Source organism: Rhodnius prolixus, unplaced genomic scaffold (assembly GCF_049639745.1).
Source record: "Rhodnius prolixus isolate KJV_2025 unplaced genomic scaffold, Rpr scaffold_10, whole genome shotgun sequence".
Lineage (NCBI taxonomy): Eukaryota > Metazoa > Arthropoda > Insecta > Hemiptera > Reduviidae > Rhodnius > Rhodnius prolixus.
The window spans coordinates 21510193-21534065 of record NW_027411615.1 but is presented as its reverse complement, the minus strand read 5'-3'; the positions used below and the strand labels follow the sequence as shown (position 1 = coordinate 21534065).

At 31.3% G+C, this 23873-nt stretch overlaps 1 protein-coding gene across 1 annotated transcript in view; it reads right to left on the bottom strand.

Moving 5' to 3' along the window:
* 7B2 (Secretogranin_V domain-containing protein 7B2) overlaps positions 1-1567 on the bottom strand; it is a 91472-nt gene extending 89905 nt beyond the window's left edge. The window contains exon 1 of the mRNA XM_074133478.1: positions 1416-1567. The gene's annotated coding sequence lies outside the window, so the exon portion shown is untranslated. The remainder of the gene's footprint in view (positions 1-1415) is intronic.
* Positions 1568-23873: the final 22306 nt, after the last annotated feature.

The window sequence follows — 23873 nt, the reverse complement described above, 5'->3', positions numbered from 1 at the left end:
TTTAACGCATAGGTCAAAGGTACCGTTCGTGTACATGTAATAAACATGTACAACCAAGAATCTTACGATTTTGAGGAAAATCTATTTCGAATAGAAAGATAATAAATTTGGAGATATTTAATTTTATTAATTGTAAGGCCAAGAAACTAATTTGGACAAGAAAATAATTATTCAAGTTAATTAAATCAATAAAATTGTAGTAACATAGTAATAAATTTAATACAACAAAACCAGCAACACATTTAAATGTAATGCAACACAATTAATGTTTTACTAAAGAAATTAAACTACCCTATAGGCTCTTTATACCGTCATCCCAAAAACATCACGAGTGACGTAAGTTGGTTTTAAGACAGCAGTAACTGTACTTCATTCATTACAAAAACCCTATTTATAGAACAAGATTAATTTTCATAATTCATAAATATGACGTCATGCTAACGTCAATGAAAAGTACACTGGATAAAATGAAATTGAATTAAAACGCACTAAAAATAATAATAATAATAAAAATCCCTAAAATTAAATATTTTTACATTTTAATTAAACAGCAAAAAAAGATACCTTAACTGGAAGTAATGTATAAATACCATAATAGACAAATATCCAGACGAATAAACACCAGTCAAAACAAGCGGGTTACTTTTAACAATACGGGTCAAAATACAAGTATAATGAATTGAAGCCATAAAAATAATTTTTTAAATAGGTTGACATCATTAAAAATTAAAAGCATTAGTTATTAATTTAAAATTACTGATTTATTATGGTAATCCTGATTATTTGTAGTAAAAGTACAAAAACATCAATTAAAATGCTTTAAATTAAATAATGATAATTTAAAATTGTATTTGTTTTAACATGACAGTTCTGTTTAATTACTGCAAACTTAATAAAAACATTTTAGATTAAATGAAAAAAGAAAAATATTAGCCTCTAAATATAATTAAACTCTTAAAATAAGAATTGAAACACCTGTTTGGATGTAACGGTGTTCAATCGTGGCCCAGCTGTTCCCAAAAACATTGCTTGATTATTTTTATTTTTTTAAATTGTTTATGAATTAGATTAATTTTACTTAGTCTAATTAATTTAATTTAAATATTTTTATGGATTCTTATAGGATTTTATAAAATTTTTAATTCCAATTTATTGATTATAAAAAGTGTTAATCAGTTTGCTTGGAGATAATTCTTTAGTTGCACTTAATTTTATTTAGTTTCACTGAATTACACTTTATAAAGAAAATTTTTGTGCTCAATTTGCCAATAGAAATTCTAATGTTAATTATCAACTGAATTGTTTTTATAAAAATAGAATAATCTTTTAAAACTAAATAATAAATCGTTACAACTTGATAATACCATGTTAATAAAACTATATAAAACTAATAGTAATGAATAGTTTTAACTTACTGTATGGCCACCTGTTTCAGAGACCAGTCCATCAAGATGGTGGGACTAACTCTGCGAGTGGGTCCGGCTGTTTAACTTTGGTTCAAACCAAAAGCACCAGTATACTGTTTATTGATCCAGAGAAACTATATATGGGAGTGAAGCAGAGGTTAGTGTGTGTGGTGGTGGGGGGGGGAGTCCATTCATAACCAGAGGGGAACAACTGCAGGGAGGTAATACGTTCTTGCGCAATAGCAATCCCTTGACTCTGCGTGACGTCATTGATAACCACTCCTTGGATCTGGGCCAGCGGGGTGGTAATTTCCCCCACCCCTATGTAGCCCCTTCTCAAAAAAAATAACCCCTGCTCTATATACATATATATATAATTCTTATCTCACTTTATTTCTTCCTAGTTATTTCACTTTTCCTGATTTTTTTACCCTCATTCTTGAAGGAAATAACGACAGACTATCTTTCTAGCTTGACTGCACTTCTTCTGCCCACTTTATTTACTTCACACTTAATCATTTCTCTTTTGTTTTCCTTAAAAAAGGAAACACTTGATACTTTCAACAACTTAAATACAAAAAAAGCTGATGCAGAATTCTTATTTAAAAAAACATCCTTTTGAAGTATACACGGTTTTCAACTAATGAATATCCATTGAAAACTTTCCCGCCTTCATTTAGTTTTCCCGCCTGAAAATTTCACCTGCACAACCTGTAAAGATAGTAAATAGAAATAGAAATACGTTTATTAATGTCCTGGGACGTTAGTCCCTTAAGGACAACAAAAAGTACAAACATAAATATTTAAAAAATCAATTATCTGAATTGCTGCTAAAATATATACAATATATACAAAGAAAAGGAAAGAAAACAAATATTTCATTTCTTTAAAAATCTGTACACAAATAAATAAATAAAAATTTTAACTGACAAAAGAATTGGACAACTATTTACAGTTTAAATAACAATATAATAATAAAATTAATGATAGCAATAATATCAGTAATAATAATAATATTAGAGATAATAAGTAGAGGAAAAAATGAAAAAGAAAAATAATAATCAGAACAAAGAAGTAATAATAATAATAATTATTATTATTATTATTGCAAATTACAGATTTAGATAGCTTTTGTGTTAATGTTCATATAAATGATGTTTAAATGTAGTAACAGACTTGGCACGCAAACCAATCGGAAGAGAGTTCCATAACCTGCAAGCTTTTAAATAAAAAGAATTTTGATAGGTTGCAGTTCTAGGTGTGGGCGTGTACAACTTTGTACCAACCTGTCGCGTAGTTCTCAAGTGCAACTGTTCTTTGCTACTAAATAGTGAATACAAATAATCTGGCGCTCTATTTCTAAACAAAAAATAAATAAAGGCACCTAAAAAATATTTCCTTGTGTATTCAATATTTTCAGCCAGTTCAGCCGGTGGTAATAAAGAGTAAATATGTTCATCTCTCCTGACATCAAAAATGAAACGAACACTCGAGTTTAGAGCTCTTTGTATTCAGTTCCGTAGACAGGTCCAAATAAACAAGGCAGAAATAATCTACATGCGGAAGGATGAGAGTTTGAACCAACTGCTTTCTTAATGATACAGGCAAGATAGATTAGATAGTCTTAGATGAAAGAGGTGTCAGAGCCTCATGAAGTTGAGCAAAGATGGCCAAACTTTGATTGACATTGTGGGCGCTTCTTTTTATTATTTTGGTGGAAGTGTATCTAAGAGCGACTAAGTGTTTTTAGAATATAATTTTTTGGTTTTGAGGACTATTTATGAGCTCCCAAATATTGGTGGCGTTTTTAGAAGCTACTCACGAACTGGTACATTTTTTTAAATTTTTTTTTAGCAAAGTATGAACTATCGGAAGACATTTTATTACATACCTATAAATAATTGTTTTCTAGAACTGGTCCTAGAGAGAGGTAACAAGAAAAATAAAAGTCTAGTTTTTGCGTTAAAAAATTACATTTCCGCATTGAGAAGGGTACCAATAGTTCGCGAAACAGAGAGCACAATAAAAAGTTATTGTATGAAGACTTTCTTGCATCATGTTGTAAGATAAAAAAAAAAAATGTCGACTCCATCTACATAATGCTTTAGGAAAGTAATACCTTCAAATAAAATTTGAAAATAATTGCAAAATGTGATGAAATTGCATCAAATATTGTATTTACTTAAATGGTTTTTAACAAAATTATGAGAGGAAAAAGAAAATTATGCGTAGACTTGAAAAAAAAACTCTCGAGTGAATTTTTTTAAAAATAATTTGTTTCATTAATTTACACAGAATAAAACCAAAATAAATAATTATTTTATTTTTATTTATTTATTGTTTAAAAAAGGGCAATATCCTATAGCAAGGGTTTGGTTACAGAGCAACACATTTCAATATACAAAAACAATACTTCAATTTTCAATATACAATATACAAAAAATAGTAAATGTTTTATCTCTTTACAAGTCAATTTACACAAAGTATAATACGAGGGTCGTTTGAAAAGTCCGTGCAAAGTCAGAGAGATAGCACCACTGGCGCGTATCGAGGTTATGTTTAGTTAGTAGCATCTCTTGGAAGAACACACACCAAGTTTCAGCTAGATCGGTCTATTTCTTTGTGTTTGGCATTCGTTTGAATCGAGGAAGTCGAGTGATTTTCAAAAAATGGACGAAAAAGAATTTCATGTGTTGATTAAACACTACTTTATGAAAGGCAAAACGCCTCAGGAGACTAAAGAGAAGCTTGATAAACATTATGGTGACTCTGCACCTTCGATTAGAACAGTTTATAAGTGGTTTCAAAATTTTCGGAGTGGCCGTATGGGCACAAGTGACGCTGAACGTTCTGGACGCCCTGTTGAGGTTACTACTCCAGAAATCATTGATAAAATCCATGATATGGTGATGGATGACAGAAGAGTGAAGGTGCGTGAGATTGCTAGTGCTGTGGGCATCTCGAATGAACGGGTAAATAATATTTTGCATCAACATTTGGACATGACAAAGCTATCCGCAAAATGGGTGCCGCGATTGTTCACGCTTGACCAAAAACGAAATCGTGTGAAGCGTTGCAAGGACGGTTTGCAGCTGTTCCAGAAGAATCCGCAGGACTTTAAGCGTCGTTTCGTCACTGTGGATGAAACATGGATACATCACTACACTCCTGAGACCAAAGAACAATCTAAACAATGGGTTACCAAGGGGGAATCTGCGCCAAAAAAGGCGAAGACCGTTCCTTCGGCCGGAAAGATTATGGCGACTGTCTTTTGGGATTCGCAAGGAATAATCCTCATCGACTATCTGGAAAAGGGTAAAACTATTACAGGTGCATATTATTCATCGTTATTGGACCGTTTGAAAACCGAGCTGCAAGAAAAACGCCCACGATTGGCCCACAAAAAAAGTCCTTTTCCATCACGACAACGCACCCACTCACACCTCAGCAGTTGTGGTCGCAAAATTAATGGAAATAGGGTTCCAACTCGTTTCACATCCCCCTTATTCTCCAGACTTGGCTCCCTCGGACTACTATTTGTTCCCCAATATGAAGAAGATTTTATTCAAACGAGGAGGTGATTGCAGAAACGAATGGCTATTTTCCAGACTTGGACAAATCCTATTATTCGGAAGGGATCAACAAACTAGAGCAGCGTTGGACGAAGTGTATAAGCCTAAAAGGAGACTATGTTGAAAAATAAAACGGTTTACCCCAAAAAATTAAGTAGTTTTTATTTTTGCACGGACTTTTCAAACGACCCTCGTAGCTCTTGGCTCTTGAAAAATAAAGAAGAAATATTATCAAAAATTGAATATGCACTTTAATAAGGTGTAATTTAAATTATAATAATAGGAACTATAACTTAGATTTAATTATTTTATTGATACGCCAAATGTTATAGTTGACAAATTTTTGAATTCTATAATTGAAATTTATTTATATACATATTCACATAACACACACATACACATATATATCGTATGTTTAAAACGAGATTGTCAAGTCAGAATGAAGTTTCTTAAAAACAGTACTGATGAGATGTAATTGTAATATAATATGATTTGCTGTTTTGATTTGGGATCTAATCTTTTAATTTAACATCTTTCATTATTTCTAAAAATAAATTAACAAAAGAAGTTTACTGATAAAATAACTTAATGATAATTACCCAGCCACCAAGTCTGATGAAGATATTGTTTTTGCTGCATCAAACTTCATTCATTCATAATTAGTTTTAAAATTGTGAATAAGAAAAAACAATACGAGGAATATCTCTACAAAATAAATAATTTTGATTCAAGGAAAAGCCGCCCTGCCCTTGACCCGCCCACAGTACTTCAAGGCCACTTGTATGGTTCCCTTTTAACCCAGTAATGGCTACTACAGCTATTTACAGTATGAAATATTTGTTAAAGCAAATATCTTAACCACGATTCACTCTAGTTTTACTGGTAATTTTTGATGTTTTATTACATTTAAAAATGTTAGGCAAGAGGACGTCCTGAGAGGTATTGCAATCAACAATTTCTGAATTTTAATTAAATTTTAATTTTCAGTTCAGCTTGTTCACATTCCTGAATTTATTGATTACTGCCTCAATTTTGTTGAAGATTATTTCGGCAGTGTTCCAAAGTATACCAAGCGTAAAATAACATTTTCTCTTTTTATAAAAAGTGGACGCACCTTAATCCTTCTTTGATGGAATGGAATTAAGGCGGGATTACCTCAGATGGAACATTGCTGGAGTATCTTGGTATAGAAGACAGTATCCACTGGTCGTTATTTTTCTTCTAAAGACTGTCCAGGGTAAGTACTATAAATTCTGTATAAAATATAAGAATTTATCTTATATAAATATAAAAATATTTAGGTATACCTCTTTTATTAACTAAAACTCTTTACTTTTTAGGAAATTCTACTTAAATTTTTTTTAACTCAATTCTTATTTCACTTAAAACCAGCAGTGTCTACTCTAAGGCTGGCCAGTTATGTCTCAAGTATTTTTTCTCAAGTAAATTTATGATTCAAGTTGAACAATTTTTTAAAGCTGGAAACTTTCAGTTAAAATATACGTAAACATATCAGTAATTTGTAGCACCTATAGACGGAATTAGGTGATCCCTAATTTGCCATAAAAGACTTCCAGTATACTGGGTTGGAATGAGATAATCCCTAATTGGCGATAAAAGACCTCAGAGATCGAATAAGGTAATCTCTAGTTGGCGATACAAGACCTCCAGCATACAGAAACCGAATGAGATAATCCCTATTTTGGAGAGTTGCGTTAAATTACCAAAGAAAATAGGAAAATTGGAGAAACTACTTATTTCCTGCTATCAAGAAAAATACTAGCTTTACTGCCTTGGCAATATTTTCAGTAGAAAGGGGATGAAAAAATACATAAAAATGACCTATCGCGTGCTCTTCTTCTTTTTTGATAACGAGTTAAAAAAATTGAAATATGATTAATAAATAACAGATTTTGAAAAATGGCCTAGCACCTTTAATTTTGAAGATATCAAGCTGCGGTTTCCGGTTTCTTTCATAACTTCTTATACTCTTTAAAAGTGTGTATATGAAAAAGGAGGTCAGCTGCGTATGCGGGCAGGAATCTAAAATCAAGTCATATATTCTAAAACTAGAGGTGACGGCAACAAATTTTTCCTCTACCATTTTTTGCTCAGATCAGCCGTTCAAGCGTAAAATGCATTTGAGCCGTCTTAAAATGAACACCCTGTACATTGAGAAATATTTGGTTTCAATTTAATACAAGTTGTAAGTGATATTAATTTTTTTTTTGAATTGTTAAAATGTATGCATAACGTGTAGGCTGAAAATACTCGTAGATTCGAAATGTTTCTAAAATGCATTAAATAAAGACATAATAAAGAAAAGTGAGACCGATACCCGGCTTGGATTTATTACAAAAAATATTTGCTCACTTATTTATTTTTGAAATGAAAGTAGATTTCGAAGTAAGTGGTTCAATTACAATATTTCTTTTCACAGAGTAAGATAAAACAGTTAAGAAATGTTATTTTTATATTCTCAATATTGTCGTTGTATTTCAATTAAATGTTCCATGGATCTTGGGATGGTAAAACTCCGATGCAAACTTCCTGTTGGTTTTATTAATAAAGAAATAAATCCAAGAAAATGAATTGCCCGCCAGCAGGTTTCCGCAGTTTAATAAGAAAAAACTTGGATTAAATGTTCCGTTACACTCTGATCTATTGCTTGCCTAGCAGTCTTTCAGTTTATTAAGACTCTACCTCTTTGCTGGCCCTTTTAATTAAAAATATTTAATCAAACTAAACATTTACTCTATTTTATTTTAAAATAAAAATGTTTCTACTTATTTTGTCTATTTATTTTACAATTTAGATTTTGCATTCAAATCAGTTTTTCTTGTTAGAATTCGCAAGTATCACACTACCAAGCCAACAGTTAATTTTTAAAAAAATAAATCACACTAAAAGGACAAAAAGCAAAACATCACCTTCACTCTTCGTCGCATTACTCTTCCTCCAGTCTTCTATAACCTAACACCTCTACCAGTAGAGCCCGCTACCTTGGGCTTCACTTAGACCGAAGACTTTCTTGGAACCCTCACACCAGACATAAAAGAACAGAACTAAACAGACGCTATCGACTACTTAAAAGACTCTTAGACCATAGATCAAAACTCTCTCTGGACTGACTTAAAAGACTGATTTATACTTCTATTCTGAAACCCATCTGGGCGTATGGATTAAAGCTCAACCAAACGCTCCAATCTCTAAAGGATTCAATCGCTACAATCTAAAATACCTCGAACTATTGTAAACGCTCAATTTTATGTCTCCAACCTGACTATACACACTGACCTTAACATTTCATTTTGTCACCCAAGTTGCTAAAACACGATACAGAAAACTCTACTTAAGCCTGCAATCTCATATTAATTCTCTAGCTCAAAATCTTTCTTCTAGAACTCTTCCTGACAACCCGACAAGACGTCTTAAAAGACTAGGCCTCGTGATCTCCTTTCAAGTGAAGAGAGTGACTAACCATAGAATCTTTTGGATTGTTACCACTGGGTAACTTATCCACTCGTTACCTTATCATTTATTCCTCTATTGTATTATTGTTACTTATAGCGCTATGATTGTTGCATAAATAAACGAAAAAAAATGCATTAAATTTAAAGTAAATTCAATTAAAATAAATTCAATAGAAAACATATTCGCTGTTATTAAATAATCTTTTTACATCTTTAATTGTGGCTATTACAGTTCATTTACCGGTGAAGACTGAGAATTTGCAATGAGATAACCATGTTTTGAGAGCTGGAGTCACTGCTTGGGCTTAGGCAAGCGAATTAGAATGGCTGAGTAGATTAGTGAATAAATTATTATAGAAAGAAACGGTTCGTTAAGGACATTAAGGGAAGGTTTCTTTGAAAACATAGAAAGGAATATTTAAGATTCGTTTGAAAACTTTTGGGAAGAAAGTAAAATCGGGATATTAGATGGTTTGGCGGATCATAATAGTTCCATTCAAGTTGTTCAAGTTTCTTGAAAGTAGCAGTCTCATTCACTGTAGAATTCCATTTTCAAGAATATCTTTTGGTTAGCACATTACTTTAAAATCGAATTTAGAACCCCATTTTTTGATCTTCAGTAGATGTTGAAATTTCTCAGTTATTAATCTTTACAGTCGGACAGCTTTGCTGTCTTGGTGCGCACTATTTGACGTTTTGTGGCCTCAAATAAAGTCAACGTTCTGAGCTTAGTCGAATGCGACCAAAGCTCAAGGGCATTGAAAGTCTACTTTTTTGTTTTATTTTCAGTATCAATGCACACATGTTGTGAATTAAATGAAGATAACAAGTTAGAAGACGACTTGCTGGTAGAAACGACGAAATTGCAGCAATAGAAAACTATTTTTACATTTTATCTCTTTCTAGATTTATTTTGTATTAATAAGTTTAAGTTCAACTACTTAAATCAATCTCAGTAATAACATTAATTTCGATAATTATCTAGACAGATTAATAAGTTTAGATAAAATGCTAGAATTAATAAAGTTTCAAATAATTTTAATGCTGAAATGAGAGATTTAATTAAATCCTTCTGTGTAAACTAATGCTAGAATATCACGCCGTTAAACTGTTTGTGGCAGGTGGATTCCTAACTTAAGCTGGACGGGAGGCCAAACAAGACCTAATCAACAAACCAGACCTAATCAAAACTGAACCCAATAAAGCTTTATTGTTCCTCCTGCCAAGTACACTGTCTGCACACTATTTAATGAGATGCTTTGTTCAACAGGCTTGACTACCTTTTTTAATCTTGAAATTCTTCATTTATGGTTTAAATTAGTTTTTACAAGTTGTAAGTTCCTACATTTTTTAATTTGTTTAAGTTGTTTTGTTTTTTTGACAGCAGGAGCGGTAAAAACATTTTTATTTTTTAATTCTATTTTAAACTAAAAATAATCGAAAATTGAAGTGATTTAAATTATCTTTTTCGTGAATGCTGCTGGTAGGATAAAATGATTGATATCTCTCTGATTATTTACTTTGCAAATGACATTATAAATTTTAGACTTTGTCTTTATTTTTAAAATGTATCCCAGTTCAAGTCACACGTAGGACTACTTTTTAATTATTTGAAAAATTGTTAATTGTTCAATAAGAGCTTCGTCCCAAATCCATGATGCTTCATTAGCATAAAAAATTGACAATTATTTTTACTTACTTCCATTTGTTTGTAAATATGTATTTATTTCTGAAATAAACATTTAACTATTTATTACATTGTCACCTAACTAGAAGAGACGGTGATCTCTGGGTCCGCTATGAAAGAACTAAACCTGTTTCTGGGCGCCAGACAGTCGAAGATATCAGGGAAGGTAGGTAGTCATAGCAACCTCCAAAACCACCCTTAAGAGTGGCTCAGCAGGATCGCTAACGGTAAGGAGGGAGAAGTCCTTTAAAGAAATAATAAAATTTTTTGTTAGATATGAAAAAAAAAACAAAAACAAGGAATTGAAAAGAAACAGAAATAAGACTAAATTATTGAGAGTCAGGATCTACATTATAAGATTATAGAAAACTTACTCTTTAAATCGCGCAAGAAACATTCGTGTAAGCAGGTGCCAAAAGTAAATTTAATTATTTACTAAACGCAAAACGGTAGAATGAAGTTTCGCTGTAACGTGATGTAACCTGGAGAGCGAGCCAGAGAGTCAAGATGCGAAGCCCCAGTTTTGTTATTGAAGGTAAACATTTCTAGGAACACGGCAATTCATTGGTTTTTAGCGATTAAGGAAATATGTACAAAGATACATAAATGTAATATAGCGAATTAGTACAGCTAATTATTATTAATTATGACAGTACCAAGAGCACATAGCCTAATGAGTTTCTTATCTCCTTATCCCCAAAACCTTTCTTTAAAAAATACCCACCTTTTTGCGGCTTACCTACAAATAAGTAAGGAATCCACGAGCTCCAAATCTTTCAAGCATACCAAGGGCACCAAAGAAACGTGTGAAAAAATTACATTGAAATAGCTGGATCGGATCTGAATCTTAGTAGCAGCGAGAAAGATGCCCTCATTTGATGATTATGTTCCATACAGATAATTGGAGCAAGCATTGATGATTAGGGAGTCATCCTGAGGAAGAAAAAATCTTGAAATCAGTTGTTTAAAATTACAAAGTTTTAAGTTATTATTTATTTTAGAAGGCATTACTTTATTACAATAGAGTTGTGTAAACAATTATAGAAAATAAATTAAGACAAGAACAGAGAAAAAGAAAGAATAAAATAAATAAATAAATGAAATAAAATTTAACTTAATTGACTTAATTTTTTGTGTTAAAATATAACTTTGTCTCAAATAATTAAGGTGCAAAACAAAATAGATTATAAATACAAAGTTTATAAGCGAAACCAAGCTTTAAAGTCCTAAATGTTTTCTTTTTTATAAAGAAAAGACTAAAAATTTACCATAACCAAATCATGGGTTTAGAATTAATTTAAAACACTCAAAATTTATTAGTAAAAAATAATTTAAGATAATTATTTAGTGTATAGGTTTTATTTAATTCAAACCCATGTTTGTTACGTTCAATAATGTTTGGATTATGGACATAATACTACTTGTACTATTTATTGATTATCGTCAAGCTCTTAACAGCGTCAGTAGAGTGGATATAAGTAATACTTAGCAACGCTTTAGAATCCCGAATAAATTGATTAGATTGATTAACATGACTCTAAACAAAAATGAATCTAAGATATTTGCTAGTAGTAATTTGTGCCTCAGTTTCCAAGTTTCAGCAGATGTAAGACAGGTGAATGTATTGTATGCAACACCTTTTTAAAATTATTTTGGCATTGCTGTTCATAAAATCGTGCAAAATTGAAAAAGTGCTTTTTAATAGAAAATACTGGTTCCAGGATGTCGAGAGTGATTTGAGATTTTTCATTGAATCAGTCACGTGCTGTGTATAAAAATGTATTGAAGGAAACCTTGGCCCACTCCGTACTGTAGAACTATACAATAAGTAATCAAAATACAGGCTAAATTAATGTAGTTCGTGAGATAATAATACAGTTTATGATGTATTTAATGAACAATAAACAAAGATTTTCCAGAATGAGACAAGATTTATACTGGAGAAAATGTATCGTTCAATGCTCTCATTAATCCTTTATTCATCAAAATTAGGAGATTAATTGGATCCTATTTCCAAGTGTTCGTTAGGCAGATGCTCATATTATCAACTCAAACCCTAAATTATTGTAATACAATTTGCATCTAATTCTCTGTTATTACAGAAACATCATTTAAATTATCGCTGATTGTACTCTTGAATTTCATTTAATAAATTAATAACATTATTTGTCCAATAAATAATCTAATGTACTCATATCAGTGAATGAAATTTTATCATCCATTCAACTACTATTAATGAATAATCTAACAATATTAACTATAAAAAACTGTTTAGTTGTAAAATAAATGGAATGTTTTAGTTTGTATTTAATTTGATGATGAAATTAAATTTTATTTCATTCTTTAGCTTTTTATGGATTAATACGTTTTGTTTCACCTTCTTTTTTTAATTATTGATTTTATGATTCAGTTGTCAATTTATGTTAAGTACATATTTGCACAGAATGGAAATACATAATTTAAAAACCAAATTATTAAGAATGAAAAATTTTTAAGATAATTTTACTTGATAATACATTAACTTAATTTACAATGTACACACTATTTTGTCCTCCCCAAAAAAGTTTGTGGCCACATAACTGAATTTTACTATTATTATTACAATTTAGGAATTTTGAAATTTTAATTTAGAATGAAAACTGGAAAATTTGCCACCCACATTATTTAAACCAAGACAAGTTTACAAATTTAATTTTAACAGTTCATACTATTACTGCCCTAGTTCTTTTGCGATCCGCTAGAATGAGAACCTAGGCAGTTTTATGTTCTGTTTAATGATTATTTATTTTTATTCAAAAAGTTATTTCTTGCAAGAAGTGCATGTAATTAATTTTTTGAATCAACAAATTTTATCTACTGTTCGTTATAACTTTGGTGGGGTACAAAATATTGTCCCTATAGAACATTCTCTCAGCTCCTTATCATGAAAATTTAATAAACCAATAATTTTTATTTTTCTTAATATTGGTAAATCGAACGAATGGCTTAGCCTATCCAGAAAAAAAAAAATCCAAGCTGTCTTTCTTGAAAAGCTCAGGAAATACTTTTTGGAACTAAACCCTTCAAATTTCAGCAAAGAAGAAAACCACACTACTCCCAAAACACAGTCAGATCGCGTATATTTTTCTGAAGTTACAGGACCACAATACTTCGGTTTCAGAGAAAACTGAATATAGAGAGTCCATTAAGAATAGTTCGGCTTTCGTAAAAGAGAAAGAAAAACTGTGGATGACAATCATTAGTTTCAACTCAAATTCAGTTCAGTTTAAAAATAATTATAAACCTCCAGAAATATACTGAAAGCAATATACTCTGAATGAATTGTTCGATAGTTTAATTTAATTAATGCAGTGATAAATGAAAATATTTTGCATTGAAACATTTAACAGTGATAGTAAGATACTATAATAAAATTTTACAACAAAGTATTTGTCATCTATATTTATAGCCAGAACTGTTGAAATTATTTATTGCTTGCAATAAAATACAAAAACAAGATTATTCTTATTTTAACACTAATATTTATAGCTCATTGGTTTTACTTTTCTTGTACTGTTTCATTTATTTACTCACAGTGATGTGATTGTTTTTAGCAATAAATATTTATTTATTAGTAGGGGTAGAAAGATTATAGCCAATTCCAGTTCTTAATGTTTTGTTTCTGTTTTTATGTCAAGCTCAGGAAAAAAAGTAAAAACATAATTTGGCAATATTCTTTCTTTCCTTTGGATTAATAAATGAGACACCAAAGAAGATGAAGAATACTCAACTTACTAATTTATTGTATGCTAAACGGAAAATCTTGACTTTAATTTTACCGAATTCTCAGGTTTTTTATTTATATTTTGCAATTATGCCAAATTTTTAATAGAGAAGTGGACTTGATATTTGAACTTTCCAGAAGAGTATACAAAACTGAATGTTATTTTTTTTTAACTTGAACCATTCTTCATCAATCAGGATTATTGATGCCTTTTATACTTGCAATATATTGTTGTAACAGCTCAAGTCAAAAAGTTCTATGCTGGAACTCTAATCCAGGAACTGTTATTGGGCTAGATTTTTAACCATTGTTAAAAAAAATAGTAGCCGTTAATGTCATTTCCGAAATTAACGAAGTGAGGGACCCAATTCTGGATAAAAAAAAAACAGAAGTAGAGGGGTGATGCAAGCCTGGAAAAGTAAGTTAGGTCTTTTATACCCAGATTCAGCATTTTTGACGGCAGCTGCTTTCTAAAAATTTGGACATAAAAGTTTCAGGTTATTAGGCATGCCTCTCTGTATCAGCCACCTACAAACGACCGCCTTGGATCCCAGAAACTGCAGAGGCATTCTGTAATAAATTTATATTTATTTTACAGCCAGCCGAATGCAGACGCAAGACTGTCAAAGTTTCATTTCATGAAAACTATTATTTATTGTGTCAAAAAGTGGATTTATTTCGACATATAGAAAAGAAAAACATAGGATTGAAAGAACAAAGAAAAATTGCTGTACGTGTAGCGGAACTATCTAACCCATTTAGAGGGGTTTCGTGACTACTACATCGAACACTACAATCTACTTTACTTAGCTAGAACGGGTTAACTCCGCTGTCCTTAGGATACTTTTTTTAAAAGACAACACACTAATCATGTCCAATGTCTCCAGAAATCAATGATGATCTGAATTTTAGAGATTCTCCTTCACCCAGCTTAAAGTACAGATCAACACTCTCTGATCACTACTTTATATTCTGTTCTAACATTAATTTTTTTGCGCGATAATGAAGAATATAATGAAGCCTGTAGAAAATCACGTTTCGCACACGCTTAATTGGAGAATGGCTGTAGCATGTTTCGTTTGATCACAAGGGATACACTACTTTTACTAGCGGACAACTGCACAGAATAGTATAATGGATATTTCCTGAGTTACCGAAATAAAATGGATGTACAATACGTAACAATATAGAAAGCACCTTATAGTGCTTTGACGAATGTCGTAACAGACGAGAGAGCAATAGATGGCGAAATGAACATGGGCAATGTCATTATAGCCAAACATTATTGGGCAGCGAGGAGACGAAGCGTTGAAAAAAGAAATGATCAGGAACAGCAAGGCAAAGATGTCGAAACGCAATAATGTGAATCTGACTTCATTCAAGCATATTCCTACCTTTTTAAAGATGCGGAGTTGCTCCTCTTGAATATCCAGTTTAAAAATGTCCGCTACGGTTTAAAAAGTAAAGCAAAGAAGTAGTTTTGGAATTTTTTAATATTCAAGAAAAAGCTAGAATAAGGTATCATTTCGACCAGGGAGTTAAAAATTGCATTTACTTGGAGATCATTTTTTTTTTTTTTTTTTTTTTTTTTTTGTACGATATATATTTACAACTGCAACAATTGTTGCATCAAGTAAATTTGATCTTACTGGTTCAGTTCTCTTGTAATGACATGGTTAGAGCAATCACCCACTGGTGAAACTCTTTCACAATGATTTAATCACATTAGATCTCTAGGCCACTTCCGCTTCAAGCGACGAGGAGGATTGTCGGGAAGGTGAGGAGAGGAGAGTTGTTGGACAAGAGGATTAGGATGGAGAGCTAGGAGGCTGTGAAAGTTGCGGTAGCGAGACTTTATTAGGTTTCTTTCTTACAATTTAAATTTGATCACCTGTTCATTGATGGTTCTAAGTAACAAGACGTAGTGAGATGTGGATGATTGATCTTTCTGCTGAAATCACCTTACAAAATTAAATGCATTAAATTAAATTAAACCAAATAAATTCGCTACCATATTTTTTTTTTTTTTGTCCGGCGCATCAACTGCGAGGTTATTAGCGCCTCACACTCTTTCATTTTCCACTCGAGCTAGAATGGCGCTTGCCCAAAATACCCAGCATCCGAAACAACGCCTTTGAATCGCTACCATATTCTCAGCCGAATTATTTACAACATATCAATCTTTAAAGTATTTAGATGCAATACTTGTTTTAATTCTCACCGACAGAAGTGTTCTCCAAAATTTAAAAAATTCCGGAAATAATGCACCTGTTTTAATTATCGATAAAAGCTTAACCCAATTATTAAATAGTATTTGAAAAAAAGACAAAACTATACATTTAATCTGTGTTATGGGCCACAAGGGTTTGAGAGAGAATGAAATTTTGAATCGTAAAGCCAAGGCTTCGTTGGCAGCCTCTATCACCCTACAACATTCATCTCCATACTCACTTTTAGTCTCCGTTATTAAAAATTATGTAATAGCTAAGTGTTTATACAATTTGTCAAAACCGAGAAAAAGGCCAATTTTACACATCCATCCAATATAGTGTCCCCAAAACGAAATTTATTAGCACACTTATTACAATGCAATTTAATCATAATCAATCGTAGCACCATCAAGCAAGGATTGGTTTAGAGATAACGCACAGTTGTTCGTGTTCTTCTCAAATAATATCAGACGACAACCACCTAATTCTGGAAGTGCTGAAAATAGTGTAAGAAGAGATAAAATGTCGAAGGCTGTTCAGGCGACTGGATGTTATGTACCTTACCTGCAACCTAAATACTACACTTGCATCTGATAATGGCAACATTTATACAGAACTATTTGAATTCATAAAAAATAACGGGATAACTATGTAATAAATCATAAATACTAAAAACATTCTTTATATGTATAAAGTTTGCATTCTAGACAATTACAGAATCTAAGCAATAAATGTAACAAAAGAATAAATAACCTTTACATATTTGTCACCATTATTTTTATACTTTAACTAAAATCAAGTGAATTATTAACACTCAAAATCTATTTGTTTTAACACTCATATTTTAAATGGATGGTTTGCTAAGTACAACAAGCAAATAATGCAAATATTTGCAGTTGGAATCCTGCATGGATTAAGGTTAGGCTTGACCAAAGGAGGAGATCAAATGGCGTGGTGGGCTAACGGGGTAAATATTGGAAGAGATGGCTTGGGCAACCGGATAAGGATGACTGAATAGATAAGAGTGAAGAATAACGAAACAGAGTGAATTAGTTCGGAAATAAATAAGGATGTTAAGGATTTTATAGGAGGTGTTATTGAAAGGAGCATATGTTAGAATTCAACCCTGGACTTTGCATTGGAGGAACCATATTCTCTCTGGAAGTTAGACGGCCCTCCACGTTCTGTTCAGTATAACCTTACGGTAACAGTACTTTCTAAATAATCGATTTCGTGTATTCACAGTGAAATTCGAACTAAGTAGTCGTCTTAGAAGACTGTATCCCTCGTTTAGTTCCAGTCTTTTCAATTCAAGTGCGAGGGTTCCAAGTTAGCCTTCCTATCCTGGTAGAACGCCAAATAGCAGACTTTGTTCGATATCGTTATGTTCTAGTTTAAATTGAAATAGAAAATTACCTTTCTAAAGCAATGTTTTGTATGTGATTTATAGAAAAAAGAACAGTAATTTGGAAAAAATTCTCCACTAGATATTGCTAAGATAGTTTCAATTTGTGTGTTGCAGAACTAGTACAAGAACTGGCTGTGTTCTGAAAGTTGACTATAGTGCAAGGGTGGGGAAGAAAAGGTGCCCCTTCTACTTTTGCGAGTTTTCCGCATCCTCAATGCGACTTCTTGAACGTTCAACGTTGCTCTGAAGCTCTATCCATCTCGCGGTAAGTGATACTCATTCTATCCCCACTGAACGACTGCACTCTACAGTTGAGTGGGGGAGAGGTTTTCACCCTGGAATGTTGTATTGAATGATTAGGTTAAACCCAATGTAGAAGTGGGGATGGTATGTAATAACTATTTTATACTTCTCTCTTTCAATATTAAAATTCTCTCGACCTCTTATGGTACCCACTAAACACAATGCACATTCATAGATTTTTTTTTAATTCTAGTTTTATTATTTTACTTTGAAAATACTGAAAGCAATACAGACATTAAAAATTTGTTTTAACGTCTGATTTTTCCATAAGCATAAAAAGAAGGCGTACCGATCGTTTCACAATATTCGAAATTGAGTTGTTATGTTATGAATTTTATTGCAAAATAATAACAATAATGTGAACTCGAATTTCACTGATTACATTCCCTGAAGATGTAACTTTCTTTTTTAATTTTCAACCTCCTAATTGTATAACATATTTAATAATTCCGAACATAATGGAGATTGTAAAACTGCACAAATGGACTGGAAAAAACGCTTAGTGCGAAGCCGAAAAAAAAACTGTCTGCAAAAATTCTTCTTGAAAATCTTCATTGAATAGTTTTAAAGAAATGTTTCAAATACTTTTAATTAAGGCAGTGAAGATATTGAAGTTTTGAAAGAAGTTATTTAAGGATTAACTCTCAATTTTCAAAATATGGCATTATTGCCATATGGCATTACTACTGGTAAGTGATACTAATAACAGCTGATTTCAACACACACAACTTACTTGTTTATCTATCAAAACTACGCTCTTAAGTTTTTTGAAATTACAGATTCTCATTTTTTCCCACTCGAAAAGTTTGTGCTCATATTGAAATAAGTTCTTTCAAATGATATTCCAAGGTGGGAATTAATATGATATAAGTGCCTTGTAATGGAATATGGGACTGAATGTTGTGTAATTGTTTTAAAAGGCGTATGCCTTCCTATCTACCTTTGGTATGCCTATTTTCTTCATAAACTATTACATAATCATATAATTGACTGTTGACTAAATACCTTTGGAATCTCCTTTTTAAAATAATTACATGAGTCGCATTAAAGCATTCAATAGAAACACTGCCGTAATAATAAAATAACCCCACATTGAATACTAATAGAAATAAAAGTACACACAGGAATTTTTAGATCTACCTTGATAATAATTAAAAATTAAACAGTGTACTTGGCCATATTTTTTTTTGTAGCACTATTATTGTTTGCTAATTTTCTAAGTTTTAAATTTACTGGGTAATTTCTCTATTGTTTTATTTTTTTCTAATCATCGACTCAGGAAAACCTTGCCATTTGTTTGTGTAAAATGCATTGGAATATAATGTATCAAAGTTGAGTGTTCATTTTTCTTTATAACATGAAATTGTTTCATCTTATTTTGAGTTATAGCCAGAGATTTTGTTACTTTACTGATTCCAACACTCCTGAAAATTTGTTCCATTTTTCAATTTACTTTACTTTGTTTTTAGAGCAATACTTATTTCTCAAAAAAGGTTGTTCTCTTTATGTGCAAAAATTGTTTGATCAATGAAAGAGACTCAAAACTAATTGATCCCATTCGTAAAAACAGTTTTTCAGCAAAGCACTATGTACATTTGTTGGAACATTTCGCTAGATCTAGGCCCTTGTTAATATCTCTCAACATCACAAAATCAGTACTGCACTGAGTGACAAGGGTTTTTGAGTATGCAAAAATCCATCCATTATAAGAGCTAATATTGTTTATTATTTCCTCCTCACTAGAATTAACAAAATTGAAGCTAAATTTAAATACTTTTCGACCAATTTAATAAACCGACATCAAACAAAAAAAAGGAAAAAAACATACTTTGTACATAACTGTGATTCCATAAGTGTGAAACTACGGATTAGAAGTATGAGGTTCCAAAAAGCATTCTAATCTTTACCAAATCCAATCTTTATAATCTAAAATTCGTTGCAAATCCATTTAATACTTTCTATCTTAATATTCAACAATAATGTTTACAATGACCTATCCATTTCTTTGATAAAATTTTTCTGATAAAATTCCATTATAGAAGATTTCACAATTCCTTTATCCTATTGTCATAATCTTTTCCAATATCTTTCAAGTCAATTATGTCATACTGATTATATATATATATATATATATATATATTTCCACAATTACTCAACGCTAAGACCAAAACTTTACCAGTTTCCTTTCAATTAGATATGTGTGGTCAGCATTTAGCGAAAATTTAATGTACAAATAATGTTGTGTGAAGTGTTGAGCAACAATCTGTAATGGTGAGAGAGCAGAATCACAAAATGGAGAATAATCACAAAGGAATATACGAGTATGTACAAGTAAAAGCAAAAGACAATAGTATACAAAGATTCTAAAGAATAAGGAAATGTAGAATAGTACTAGATTAGAAAGCTCAGGTGGAGCATGCGGTCAAAGAATTTGAGGAAGAAAATATTCAATATAAAACGTAAAGTGAGAAGAAAAGACCGGGAAAATTGAACAAGAGTATGAGCTTAAAGTAATTGCTAGTAACAAGAAGAAAGACGTTTGAGGAGAAGAAGAATGTTTTCAAAGAAATAGCAGAAACAATAATAATAAAAAAAAATACATTGTTGACAAAGGCAAGACAAAAAAAATGTTCCGTTGAAGTTAGAGGAAGAAAGCAAAGATGTCATTTAAGTGATCTGAAGTAAGGAAGGCGATTTTGAACAAAAATTGAAATGTTTTGTACTCTGCGAACACCAACACAAATAATAAATTCACAATTTCTTTATTGTTCGTAATTTGAATTTTCTTACGCACTCCTTTGCAATTTTGGACCAATTTCTAAACATTATTTCCAGCTTAAAAATAAATTCGAAATTGTGCCTCAAGAGTACTTCTTTTTATTCTATTCATAAGAAATAGTATCTAATAAATAATCTTATAAAAAGTATCTATCAAAATCAAAAAGAATGATAATGTGCAGAGAAGTGGTAAACCCCCCTCCCCTCATAACAACAATTTAGGAAATAGAAAGTTATATCGGAATAGTATGGGAACACCGTAAAACGAGATCGATTTCACTCCCGCGTTTTCTGTCGCCACAAGCTTCGTTTAGGAGGTTATAAACAACACCGCAATGAGTAGAATATTTATTACATCGTGTTCACACTTGGCGCTTGCTTAGATTTAATTATTAATTATGGATTTGGAAATAAGAACGGAAAAATTATTTCTTACAAGTTAATATCACAGAATAGTGCCACGCATTCAATCTTAAAGGCTTTCAACTTTCTGTTGCAATTATCAAAGTTCTTAACTCTCAAATTTAATTCCAAAGAGCAAATTTTAGAAACATATTTTATTCTTAATAATGTTAAGTTTTTAAACCTCGTAAATTACTGTGAGATGTTCCTTTATAAGGATAAGTATCATCCAAATTAATCGAACTAAACCACTTCTAAAACGAATCCACAAAAGCTACATATAAAGATTTATCAATTAAAATAATAATCTGGTCCATTATCAGATCTTAAATTTAGAAAAGAAAAGATGTTTAGCAATGGCAGTTTTTGTATCACATTACATCACATTTCACAAAGAAAAATACTAATTCAGCTTGTTCACTTCTTATTTGTATTATGTTCAAAACTTTGAATATCGATTTGTGTTTGAGATAAAAGTTTGGAGATTAGCTTTGAAGTAAATCGCCTTAAGAGAAGAAATTTTACCTTTAAAGGAATTTAAAAGATAATATCTTCGAATTACAAAAGTTTTGACGGTAATTAACTGGTTCAAGTTATTAAATAACAATTTAATGTTTTATTTCTTCTTAATTTTAAACAATAATTTAAAAGTAATTTTTGCATTCTTTGGGCTAGAAAGAAGCTAAAGGCATTATATTCATTTAAATAACTGGCAGCTGCTGGAATTATGGAGCTGGAATGTGCTGAAGGCACGTGCCTTGACCTCGGACCAATCCACCAACAGGAACTAAACAGACCCCAACCCTAGAGCAGGTTAAAATTTTTTTTAAAAAAGAAATACTTTTAAAACCTTATTCAATTCTTTGCTTCAGTGAGATGGTTAACAAAAAAAAAGAGTATAAAAATATCATTCCGAGATTTTTGAAAAATTAATTCTACAATTAAAAATTAGTTTCTCAATTTTTTTAAGTAGCTTTTTACATCTTACCTTTTGATGGTAAAAATTGGTGGCTGCAACGAGAGAACTTTGTCTGAAGACGGTCAGTAAATTGAGAAAAGCTCTAGAAGCTGATACTTCAACATAAACAGAAATGTAACTCTATCCATCACTCCTCAAAATGCTTAAAAACGAATGTGTATACAATAATAATTTAAAAGTTATTGACCTCGTATCGAAGTTCTTACTAAGTGTAGAAAAAATTGGTTTCTTTTCCAAAAAACTTAAAAAATTGAAAAACCATTCAGTAAATTGAAAAACCATTCAGTAAAGTAGTTCTTCAATTTTGGATTTTTTTTTTTAATCCTAAAAATCCATTAACATATCATTCTTTTATAATATCGAAGACATTTTTTTTTTTTTTAAGTAAAAAGAGATCTATTTTGTAAAGTGGTATTCTCAGTGGAAAATAAAATCGCTAATTAACAGCCGGACTCCTTGAGAGGCCGCAATCGAAAGATGAAAGTTGAAGCTTCGTCCAAATTTTGGTTTTTAAGATATTTGGAGATCATTTTCTCGAACTAAGGCAGCCTCAAAATAGATATTTACAATGAATCGATAAATTAATATGATCGTAAAATAATTTTTCTCTTACCTAGTAAGAGAAACTTAAACTAAATGTTCATTGTACATTTTTACTGCAATTGTTATAATTAGCGAAAGTAATCGATATTCAGTGGTAATAATACTTTTATGTCTTATGCAATGTCCAAATACCAAGTAAGCTTCAAAAAGCTACTATTGTAAAAGTTCCAAAAGCTTTGATATTTTAAAAATCCTTATTCCTGAAAGATTTTCTTCATAATTAGTACTTTAGAGCTTTGCATTATTTTCTAATTGCATGTTAGAAACATGATTCATCGTTGCATCATCTTTAACATCCAACAAATTATAAAACTGGCGTTTTTATTTTATTTTCTTGCAACGCTTTTGGGATGAAGCCTACAGTGACTCCCATTAATATTGGGACACCTATTACAAAATGATTTAAAAGGTAAATGAAAACAACATACAAAAGTTTGGATTTTTTTTTTTTTAATAACATTAGCAACATCTGTGGAAATTATATGATAAGTATAAATCGATGAAATTCCAAACTGTTAGGTAGCACTTTTTGAAAAAGTGTAAAATAAGGCTCTCAAAAATATTGGGACACCAGAAGTGCTAGTGTTTAAACGTTCAATATTAAAATCTCCTACTATTTAATATTTGGTTGGTAATAATTTAATAATTGCTTTTTGACTTAAAACAGCCCTCAAACGATCAGGCATAGGTGAAACAAGTTTTTGGTTAATTCAGGTGGTGTTTTTTTTCCTATTCTTCCAGGAAACATCGTTTTAATTCATTTTTGTTAGATATTACTCGTTTACTTAAAGCACTAGCTAAATATTGCCATAAATGTTCAATGGGATTAAGATCTGGTGACTGTAGAGAGGTTTGGAATACTTTTGGGCAATTGTATAACAGTCACTGACGTATCACCCAAGCCGTAGGTTTGGGGTCGTTATCTTGGGGTAGAATTTAGAAGACCCTAAAATACCAAATGTTTGGGCACTTTTTTCAAATTATATTTTAATATATTACTATAAACCATTTTGTGGATCATTCCATCAATAAACACTAATTCTCCAAATCCTGATGCGGACATCCAGCCCCAAACCAGAACTGACCCACCTCCACCCGGAGGTGCAGCTTTAAAACCCTTTAAAGTTGGCTGTAAATTCTTCTTTTCGAGTTCAGCATTCGCTTTCCTCCAGACCATAACCCTTCCATCTGACTGAAAAACATTAAATTTTGATTCATCGCTAGAGTATATCATTCCAAAAGTCACTATTTACATTGAAATATTTTTCGGCAAATTTCACTCTCTTAAC